The following is a 12,315-nucleotide window of genomic DNA, read 5'->3' as shown; positions in this document are numbered from 1 at the left end:
TCGCACGCACGCACGCACAGTTTAGGGTGTGGCATTTATTAATATTATTATTATTATTGTGAAATTTAAATGCACGTGGATAAATCAATAGGGTCGATAATTATAATAAAAAAACAATGATGAGTGTGTGTGTGTGTGTCGGTTGTAAATTGAATCGAAATTGCGCAAAAACCGGTTTTTTTTAAAGGGTTTTCACATCGGTATCAATATAATGACACTAAGTGAAAAAATATATATTATTGACGCAATTGTGCGTGCGTGAGTGCGTGAGTGCGTGAGAGAGTAGACGGTTGTTTCCAGGATTGTGTAAATTATTTATTTACCGGCGGTTTTTATTAAAAACTTATTTGATTGATAAAAGTTAATAATGTTATTAATATTAGTCTCATCCATATAAAAAAAAAAAAATTCTCTCTATGAAATAATAATAATAATAATAATATTGACTAAGTTTAAATAAAGGTCACATTTCACTTTCGCTCAATAATAATAATAATAATCAATTATTATTATTATTAATAATGTCAATACTCTCGTTTGTTTATTTAGGAATGTCCTATATATTAATAATAATAATAATAATAATAACATTTCAAAACAGAAAAAAAAATTTTTTTTTTTTTTTTTGGTGGGTAGATTTACGTAAATTAAAAAAACGTTTTTCTCGCCCACATTCTTCTTCGTTTCTCTCACTCGTTGTCTTTTGATACACGCGCACGCGTGCACACACGCACTTACACACACATATGAGACACGTAATAGGCGCCATTATGATATTTTTTTTTATTATTAAAAAAAAAAAATCATTCGGGCAAACGCACTCACACTCACAAACACACGCGCGCGTTTATTATTATCATTATTAATTTTATTTATTTATTGACTTAACATGTGAGTTTTTTTTTTTTTTTTTGAAAGTTAAAAAGAAAAACCGTATATTATTATTATTATTATTATTGTTACACCTTATTTTAAGTTCATTCACTTTTTGATTGCATCAATTCATAAGTAAATATATGAGCACCACCTCTCTTCAGGTGTCACGGTGGGGTGAAAGTAAATTTAAAAAATTTTTTAGTCTTTTTGTACGCGAGAGAGAGAGAGAGAGAGAGAGAGAGAGAGAGAGAGAGAAATCATCAGTCGTCAATCGTTATCATATTTAAATGACAGTTAATGATAAAGATTTTGCAACATGATTTACTCTACCAAAGATCGTTATTGATTGTCGTCATCGTCATCGCATTCACAGGTTATTTAAATAAATTAATAAATAAATAAATAATAATAATTAAAGATGAAATGAAAAAAAAATATTTTTTTTCATTTCCATTAATATTATTATTATTATTATTAAAAAGATATTAACGGTGAAAAATAATGAGAGCCTAATCGAAATGACCAGAAATGACCCTAGTGCGCGTGGCTGATATAGACCCGACGATAGTGAAAGTATGTCCAGTCTGGTCTACCGCGTGTCTGCTCAGGGTCATTGAACTCAATATTTTCCTTCAATAGTTCATAGTTGGTTCTTATCCTCCATTTTTTCAAGTTCTTTTTTACTTAATTATTTATTTATTTATTGTTTAATAATTTTATTTATTTATTTATTGTTTAATAATTTTATTTATTTATTTATTTATTTACCCTCCCCGTTTCCCCTCCCCTTTCCCCAATTTGAAAATGATCCAGTTAAATAAAATAAAAAAATTTTCTTCCCTACGCCGCCATTTTTATTTATCATTTTTATTTATTAATCGAACCGAATGATAATTTTAAAAAAAAAAAAAAAATTTTCTATTGTTAACCTCGTCGGCCATTGAAAAGGGAGTAGTAATAATAATAATAATAATAATTTGTTTAAAACAAATAAATTTCAAACGAGTTAAAAACCATTAGCAACACATTTTCGTCGATTGTTTTTTTTTTTTTTTTTTTTTTTTTTTTGCGGTTCACATGTTTTTGTAAATTACGACCGCAAATCGTAAATAATAATAATAATAATAATATTGGCAAACTAAGTTGACGGAATGAATTAAAAAAAATTTAGATTTTGGCGAATGTCAAACGGTTCATGAAAGTTGTAAAAAAATGTTAAAATACGTTAAAAAGTAGGTACAAAATGAAAGGACGGTGTTAAATAAGTGGTTAAAAAAAAAATTTTTTTTTTTTTTTTTTTTAAAGAAGAGAGAAAATTATTAAGATAGTGGTGAGATTTCTTTCTTTCTTTCTTCCCCCTCACACTCTCTCTCTCTCTCTCTCTAACTCACTCACTCACACGGTTCAAAGAACTTTTTTTTTTAATTGTAAACAAGGCCAAGACTATGATGGCAAAAAAAAAAAAAACGTGGAAATAGAAAATTCCATAGATTAATAAAATATTTATTTGATATAATAATAATAATAATTCTCATTAGTGTTAAAGTAAAATGAAAATTTTAATTCCGGTTTACTTTAATGGAAAGTTTATAATAAAAATTACAAATATCATCTAAATGCGATAATGGCATTTAATAGTGAAAGAGAGAGAGAGAGAGAGAGTACATACGATGGAAAAAAAAAAACATCTTGGAATCATGACCCAAAGATCCGATAATACATGTATAAAAGTACGAAGATGAGGAGGATGTAAGTACAAATAACTGATTTTTTTTTTTATATAGAAAACTATAACAGAGAATCCGCTTCTTGAAACATCATTAAGGTCGAAATCGAGGCTATTGTTTATACCAGAACCCGTCATTTTCGGTGAGAGTTGACCCAATCCTCTATTGCACCACTTTTTTTTTGGACGGTAGTCTAATTTCAAATTTGATTCTTCATAATCATTATCATCATCATCATCGTAATAATTTTCATATGTTATTAATCTTAATTTTTCTCTTCTCTCTCTCTCTCCCCCTCTACTCTTCCTTATAAATAATCCTTTCGATAATGATGATGACCATTTCCCTCAACATCATCTTTAAATTCTTCCTTTTTTGAACAATGTAAACGCCATTAAGTTTAAAATTTCACACATTGACAAATATGTCGTTGAATAGTCAATATATTTAAAAAGTCGATTCGATAAAAAAGTTTTTGTACCACTACTACTCCTACTACTACCTGTTGAATTATTCCTAATAAAGGTCCAACCAAAACGTTCGCATACTTCAAATTCTTTATATATGTGTATCCCTTCTAAATAATTATTACAAATATTTGTAATACTTATCTGTAGTTGTAGGTTATTGATTTTTTTTTTTTTTTGAATATTGATTACCGTTTTAGTTACTGTTAATAAAGTGTAAAAAAAAGTTAAAGTATACGTGTGCGCGGTTAATAAATCGAAAGGATCATGCAATTCATTGGATTTTAATTAGTATGAGTTTGGTCTTTCCTTGTTTTCACACTTTTTATAATAATAGTGTTTTGTTGACGGCAAAAAAGAAGAAAAGTGGTTCGCCTTCGTTATGTTAGAACGTACAGGAGGAGGAGGAGTGAGGGGGAGTAGGGGGGGGGAGGGTGGGAGAGGGGAAAAAAAAAGAAAAAAAAGCCGCTATTGCCGGTATATGAAATCACCCTTGTAAAAAAAAAAAAAAAAAAATGCAGGGCATTAAGTCACGGGAGAATGAACATTTCAATATGTTTGTTTGTTTGTTTGTTTGTTAATTGATTTTTGAAAGTTGAAACTCTTAGTTTAAATGCCGGAAGAAGTTGTCATGTTTTTCTGTAAAAGATTGAGAGTGGACTTGTGGAATCGGATTGATAAAATCCAAATGTAATTCAATGACCAACAACAACAACAACTACCGCTACTACCACTACTACTACCACCATTCCAGAACGACACACAACCGAATTTTAAAAAAGCTTACTTCATAGAGTGTTGCATAATAGAAAAATATACATTTTGAGGGTGCAATGAACTGTAAAAAAAAAAAAAAAAAAAAAGATTATCGGGCTAGTAAAACAGAATTGAATTCAACTAACCAATGGGCTACCTGGTAGGCTGGCCCAAGCCGTCAAGGGTCAACCAGGGTAGTGCCTTGCCAGGCTAATGAACTTGATTTTTAAATAGAAAGATCTGTTCATTGATCTTCCACACGTGAAACAAATCCACCATGTCAAAACAAAAAAAAAAATTCTGGATTCCACTCGTTGCTTTTTCTCTCTCTCTCTCTCTTTCTCTCCTTCTATCTCATTTTTATTTTATTTCCCTATCGAAATATATATAGGGCGAAACGATTATTAGTTCCATATTTTCATCGGTAAAAATTTCAAACAGGAGAAGAAGAAGAAGAACGACAACCAACAAACAAACGACCATCATGACTATCATATATACGCGTTTATAAATACGTATAAAAAAAAAAAAAATGAATAGAGAGAATTATTATAAACGATGAGAGAATAACTAAAAGATGTAGAAAGAGAGAGAGAGAGAGAGATCGAACATGAAGTTGAATTTTATGCAAGATGAATCCCCTCCGCCATCCTCTGCAAGGCCGTTCAGAGTGAGATCATTGACTCAACTTTATCTGATTTTTTCAAGGCATTCCAGACAAATTTCCTTTAGGTCGGTGATCCTATAGGAAAACGGCAAACAATCACTTTTTCTCCTTCATTTATACTTATACTTGTATTTTTTTCTTTTCGAATTTAATTTATAGTAAAAAAAAAAACGATGACATATTTTTTGTTGTTACTGTAAACGTAAAAAAAATTTAAATTATAAAATGGACGAGGAGGGGGGGGCCCCCATCCGGTTAGATCCGAAGTACGTTTGATTGTGCCACCAACAAAATAATTCCGTTGTGTTTACCAAAAAAAAAATAAAATAAAAACAATAATCAAATCGATCCCATCATGCCCCAAAGTTATCAAAATTTCCGTTATTTTTTTATAACTGTTACTTAAAGCTTGTAAACAAACGTTCCAAAAAAAAAAAAAAAAAAATTTATTTCCACGGTTACAAATGAGTACCTGATACCTTAAAAAAAAAAAAAAAAAACTTTAAATGTAAACAATTTAATCTTAACAGGTGGATTATTGCTGAATAGGAAGTAAAGATTTTTTGAAAAATAATTTTTTTTTAAAAGAACCTTTTAAGGTAAAACCTTTTTTTTTTTTTGATTTTATAAGCAATTTTATCAAATTACCCGCCGGAAAAATTATTATTATTATTATTATTATTTACGTGATGAAAAATTTGAGCATTATGTCATTGAACAGGGGGGAAAAAAAAGTTTTGATTAAAATAGTTTTAAACTTTCTTTTGTTTTTCTCTCTCTCTCTCTCTCACACATACACACTCACATATCATTTCTCTTCCTTTCCCCCCCCCTCTCTCTCTCTCTCTCTTCGTGCTTTTTTTTACAAACTTTTCAAATACGATAAAAAGAAAATTGAAACGTAATAATATTAAACTTTTCTTAAATGTTTTTTTTTTTTTTTGCTTAAAAATGAAAATTTTAAACGGAAAACTTTTGAAAAAAATGGAGGATGAAGTAAAAGGTAAAAAAAATTTTTTGTGACCGTTTACAATCCGACAACATTACAAAAAAAAAAAAAATTAAAAGTTTCGGTTTACCTTTGTGACGATTTTTAAATTTTCCACACACTTTTTTCCACAAAACAAATAATAAAAAATCGATAATAACGATCGATTTATCGATTCGAACTATATGACTACGTCGCTGTCAACTCCGGAAAAAATTATTATTATTATTATTATTATTATTATTATTATTATTATTATTATTATTATTATTATTATTATTTTCGAAACACGATCCGTCCACGATTTTCATCCAATATCATCATCACAACCTGACAATGTTTGAATTAAAAATCAAATGGCAACCTCATTTTCTTTTACTGAATATTAAAATCCTTTTTTTTTTATAAGTATCAGGAGCGAGTTAAGGATAATCGAAGAATCTTCATTCCGAATAAGTATATCTATCCAGATTTACAATTTTTATTGTTATAATAACCTTTGACCTCTTTTTTATTATTAAAAAAAAGGAAAATCTAACAAACAGAACCTTCTACTTCTTCCCTTAAAAAAAAAAAAATGAAAAATCGTTTTGTTCAGAACTTTTCAAATTCAAAACTTATTTGAATAATTTTTTTTTCTGTGTGTGTGTGTGTTCATCCACACTTTTTTTCTTGCATAAATATATATTATTATTCATATTATTATTATTATTATTATTATTATTATTATAACAACCGATCGGATTTCGCTAAAATTACTACAACAACAACAAAAACGATGACTACTACTACTGCTACTACTTGATAATCCAGTTTTAACTAGGTGTGTGTGTGTGTGACTAATTGGCGCCATCATTATTATTATTATTAAAAATGATGAACATTAATGTAATTATGGTCAAACCTAAAATTAATAATTAAATTAATATTATTATTATTATTAAAAAAAAAAAAAGAAAAAAACGTTGCTCGCGTGTGTTGCGGTTAACATATTTGTGGACGGGATAAGTAGGAAAAAAAAAAAAAAACAATTTTTTTTTTTACTTAATACAGGTACATGAGTTAGTAAAATAATAATAATAATAAGGAATTCTTCTGAACCGTTTAACGAACCAGATTAATCCGTTGTTCAACCTACTCACATCAAAAAATCTATATTTATGGTTATGTTATATATATATATGTAAATGCTCATGATGATAATGCTTACACAATAATTCTTTTATAATAAAAATGATAATGATGATGATAATAATAATAATAATAAAGAAAATGCCACGGATTCAATAAAAATAAATAAATAAATAATAATAATAAATGAAGAAATCGTTGTAGAGTGTAATTACGATACGACAGGAGAATAATATTTTAGAAAATTTTTTTAAATAAAAATTATTTAATATAATTTCCGGGAAGGTGGGAGGGAGAGAGGGAAGGAAGGAAGGAAGGAAGTAAGTAAGGAAGTAAGTAAGTATGTAAGTAAATAAGGAAGGAAGTAAGGAAGTAAGGAAGTAAGGAAGTAAGGAAGGAAGGAAGTAAGGAAAGAAGGAAGTAAGGACGGAAGGAAGTAAGGACGGAAGGAAGTAAGGAAGGAAGAAAGGAAGAAGGAGGGGGAGGGAAAGTGGGAGGGAAAGAGGGAGGCGAGAAGGAGGAGGGAGGAGGAAAGAAGGGGAGGACTCTATAAAATTATTATTATTATTTTTTTTTTTTTTGCGTCAATCGCTGTAATTATATTTTTTTTCTTAAAATTTTTTTTTTACTTTACATTTTGAATCAAACGTTAATTATTATTATTATCACTCTTAAACACGACAAGGCTCTTATTTGTCGGGATTTTTAAGCATTTATTCCAGATTTCTACCCGACAATTCCTTAGGGATAAATGCTCGAATTTCGTTGGTGCTATTTATAATATTTTCCAAAGAATGTGGGCCGTCCCACATAGTGCGATTTCCTGTATGGTTTCTTCTTTTTTATTATTATTATTATTATAACCATTTAAAATCCGCCCCCTCCCTCGTTTTAATCGAGTGATTTTATTTAGGTAATTTTTTTTAATTCGAAATCATCGCCGCCATTTTTTACGAATTATGAAAAATTTTCGAGTGATTTTTTGTAACAACTTGTGAGTGTTTTGTCGAAAAAAAAAATTTTTTTTTATTTTTTATAAAGAGAGAGAGAGAGAGAGAGAGCAGGAGAAAGAAACATAAAAACTTTCTCATTTTACTGTTAATAATGAAACAAAAACATACAAAAACAAAACAAAAAAATTAAACAACTAAATAAAAAAAAAAAAAAAAACATGTCGATCGATAAACTCTTATCATTACATTTTACCGAAAATAATTTTTTTTTTTTTTAACGGATTCAATACCAATAAGTAGAATAATTTATAAATAAAAAATATTATCAAGTACCAAAAAAAAAAATCCACTCTCTCTATCTCTCTTTATCTTTCTTTCTCTCTCTCTTTTTCTCCAGCATCATCACCTTTCGGGTATTTTGTTTTTAAAAAAAAAAAAAAATTGTCTTTTAATAAAGTTAATAAACATTAATTACGCGTAATAAAAATTCTTTTTTTTTTTTTTTTTTTCCCCATTTTAAATTACCACATACTCGGATATACATTTTTTTTATTTTAGTGCCACGTTTATTTTTTTTTATTTAAAAAAAAAACTTTAATTCTGGCGCCCCCCTAAAAAAATTTTTTTTTTTTTTTTTTTTTTTTTTTGGTAACCAAGTAAAATAATTAAATTTTTTTTTTTTATTTTATTTACTCGTGACATTTTTCTTTTTCCGTGTGTGTGAGTGCGTGCGTGCGTGCGTGTTCGTATCGGTAGTACCACGTTCAATTTAAATTATTATTATTATTATTATAAAAAAAAAGAAAAAAAAAACGAGTACAAAGTTATTTCGGTCATTAAATAGTTGTTTTAATAATAAAGATGTTTTAGGGGTTTCGGTGAAAATTTTTTTTTCCTTTAAAAACTAAATGCTTAAATGAGAAGGTGAATCGAAACGTGGTGATAAGAAACTCACGTGAGGTGAGTCGGGGCAATAGAAAGAACAACAACAACAACAAAAAAATTCCGTGTCAATTGATATTCTTTCATTTGAATGTAATTAATTGAAATTTTTTTTTTTTTTTTTTTAAGATTTACACGTGGTAACTTTAATAAAACATTGTTTTTTTTTTTATAAAATATGTTTACGGTTTTTGGAGAACGATGACGATGGTTTAAAAAAAAAAAAAATGTCGACATTACTACGACTTTCGGAAGGAAAAAAAAAAGAAGCAAGTTCATTAAAAGAAAAGAGGGATTTTTTTTTTTTTTTTGATTAATTTAGAGGTAACATTTTTGGTAAGGTCAGTGTGACAATCTAAACCAGTTGATAAAACCAAAGAGATTCAATGGCACACACGTGTATTCGAGTACCTGGCAAACAATTGATCACGTTTTCTCGTACTACTACAATTAATTAAATAGAAATGCATTATCATTTTATTATTATTATTATTATTATTACTTTCAAGTTGAATGCCACTTTAAAGAATCACTGAATCCACCAAGTAGTAGTAGTAGTAGGTTGGTAGGTGGGTAGATATAATAGGTAGGTAGCTAACAAACGGTGAGAAAAAGCGGAAAATTAAAAAAAAAAAATAATTGAAAATTTTAATTGAAGGACGGTTTTCTTTTTTGTTATTATTTATGTTTTGTCATCATTGTTGTTAAAAACGTTTATTTATTTATTTATTTATTTATCTCAAATTGCTTAAACCGGATGTAAAAGTTTTAATATCGAACTAACCAATGCTCAATAAACCGAATAAAATGTCGTTTTTAAGAAAAAAAATTAAAAAAAAAAAAAAAAATTTTTTTTTTTTCTTTATTGTCTTTGTGTTTGTAAACAAAAAAAAAACGTTGCAAAATTTTAAAATTTTTAATATATATAAATGGCCCACAAAAAATCGTGATAGTGCGCTCAATTTTTTTTTTTTTTTTTTTTAAACGAAAGAATTTGTTTTAAAAAAAAGTTGCTAAATCACATGGCGGATCATCGAGAAACCCCCCTTTTTTTATTTATTTAATTTTTTTTGGCAACGAGGTCAGAGTTTAAAAATTTTTTGCAAAATCGGCCCTAATGCCCACATATAAAAACATTTCATTTTTTTTGTTTATGATTCTTTCCACACAAAAAAAAAAGCAGAAGAAATTTTTTTAAAAACAAAAAGCGGTAAACTTAACAAAAGAAAAAAACAAATTTTCTTTTTTAAACGTACGTTTATTTATTTATTTATAAAAGGGCCCCGAAAATAAAATAAAAATTCGTTTAATATGTCAAACAATTGACAAAAACGTTTAATTTTTTTTTTTTTTTTAAGGGGTGGCAATAATAACGAATTCGTATAAAATTTGTTTTGATAATTTTTTTTAGGGGATTCATTTCTATTGATATTTTGCAAAATAAATAAATAAATCCCCGATTGAAAAACTATTAAGAAACACCTTTTATTATTATTATTATTATTGAAAGATGGATTAGAATAAATAATAAAAAAAAAAAAAAAAAAAAAACGTACCGTTGAAAAGATTAACATAATGTTTTTTTTCTTATACGAGAGGGGAGTAACCGTTTAAATGACGTAACAAAGTCTTTGTTTTTAGGCCACTGACCCAAAGCAGTTTCCCTTAAATCAGCTGATTGATGATGGCATATTTTTTTTTTATTTTATTTAAAATGTCAATAAATAGGAAGAGGGGGAAAAAAAAAATTTTTTTTTTTTTTTTTTTCAAGAGAGAATTTCTCACCCTGTGAGTTTTAACTTATTATTATTATATTCGGTCAACGCCCTTTTGAAAAAAACCCTAGAAATTAATGTATATACTTATATCCCACGGTCGGAGATGATGTTATCGGTATTTTTTTTTTTTTTTTTGGGTTTAAAGAAAAGAATTTTTTTTTTTTTTTTTTTTTTTTTTACTCTCTTGCCATTTTGTTTGTTGTTGTTGTTGTTGATGCTGTTAAAAAAAAAAAAAAAGATCACGTCGGTCAAAATACGAGTATTGGAATCAGAGAAAATGTCGTTAACACACTCCCACTATTTTCGTATGTATAATATTTAAATATTAAAGTTTCAGGCACAAGTGATGGACCCATCGGAAAGTGCAGGTTGTCTTGTTGTTTAGGCCCTGACATGTGTGTTTCGGTGAAAGTTTAAGCCCTGGAGATATAACGAGTTCATTGGCCTTTTGAATACCTCTAACGCAGCCTTTCAAAACGTTTTTAACTTTTTAATTCTTGGTGTTTGGTTTTTAATTTTTAAAGGAAAATTTTCATGCGTGTTTCACGCGGGGGTGGGGGGGGAGACGAAGGAGGAACGTGGGGTGCCTGGGACGGGGTCGGGGAGGGGTTTCACTCGGTTTAAAAATTGCAAGAGACCGAAGATCATTTCGAAATTTCGTTTATTTATTTAATTTTTAGCAAAAGAATTCAAAAATTGACATTTACGAACTCGAAAAATACACACACAAAATGAAAATTTTAATAAGAAAGTTTTTTTTTTTTTTAACGAGTTTTTTTAAAAAGATAGCGCCGGTTGTTTTTTTTAAAAAATATAATTTTGAAATAATAAAAAAAAAAAAAAATTTGGGTTTAATGTCCCTTAAAGATATATTTATTATTATTATTATTATTATTTAAATGATAAGAAGACAGGACAATATTTTTTAATTCGATATCTCTCATGTCTTGTCTTTTGATAAGACAAAAAAAAATAATTAAATTTACGTTGGAATAATTTCAAAATAATAATAATAATATTTCTTTTTTCCTACTCTCTCTTTCTTGTATATTTTTTTGTTCATTTTACTTTACAATTGTTTTGCTAAAAAAAAAAAAAAAAAAAAAAAAAAAAAAAAACAAATTTTTTTTTCTTTTCTTTTTGTTTTACCGCAAAAAAAAAAAAAAAAATTACGCAATAGCAAAATTTAATATTTAGACACATAATTCAGGTATTTATGTAACGGATTTTTTTTTTTGCAAATGTTATTATGTGCTTTAAAAAAAAAAAAACAAATTTAACGTTCAAGGAAGGCGACAAATCGTAAAAGACTCGAATGGTAAAAAAAAATTTTAAAATATAATAATAATAATAATTAATGACTAGTTTTTTTTTAAAATTTATTTTCCGGATGTATATTTTTCAACTACTACTACTACTACTTTTCCGTGGAAAATGTCGACGACGTTTTAAATAGCAGCAAAAAAAAAGGTTTTTTATTTTATGACGTCATTTTATTATTATTTCTTCTGAAATTTTTTTTATTTTTTAATAAAAATAATTAATAGAAAGTGAAGAGTTGATAATTTCTCGCTTAGTTTTCTTTCTATCAATAATTTTCTTTTAAATAGAAAATTTTCCACGCTACCTGAACGCACTCGTATTAATAATAATAAAATGTCCGGCTCGAATAAATATTTATTTAAAAAATTATTTTTTTTTTGTATTTTTTTTTTTTTTTTATTACCGCCGAAGACAAAATTCCGCCATGTTTTTTTTTTTGGGGGGGGAGAGGGAGGGAGGAGGATTTGAATATAAAAAAAAGGTTCGAATTTTTCCCTTAGAAAAAAAAAAAAAAAAACGACAATAAAATCAATTTGAATTTATGGTAATTTCTACTTTAATTCAAAAACTAAAAAAAAAAATTTGCAAAACTACAATTGATATAACCGATGATAATAATAATAAATAATAAATAATAATAATAATAATAAATTTAAATAAATTTACAAAGAATGTAACGGAACATGATCTTAAATAATTTATAAGTA

The sequence above is a fragment of the Pediculus humanus genome, genomic scaffold, assembly GCF_000006295.1.
Source record: "Pediculus humanus corporis 1103172107729 genomic scaffold, whole genome shotgun sequence".
Lineage (NCBI taxonomy): Eukaryota > Metazoa > Arthropoda > Insecta > Psocodea > Pediculidae > Pediculus > Pediculus humanus.
This window is presented reverse-complemented; position numbering follows the sequence as displayed.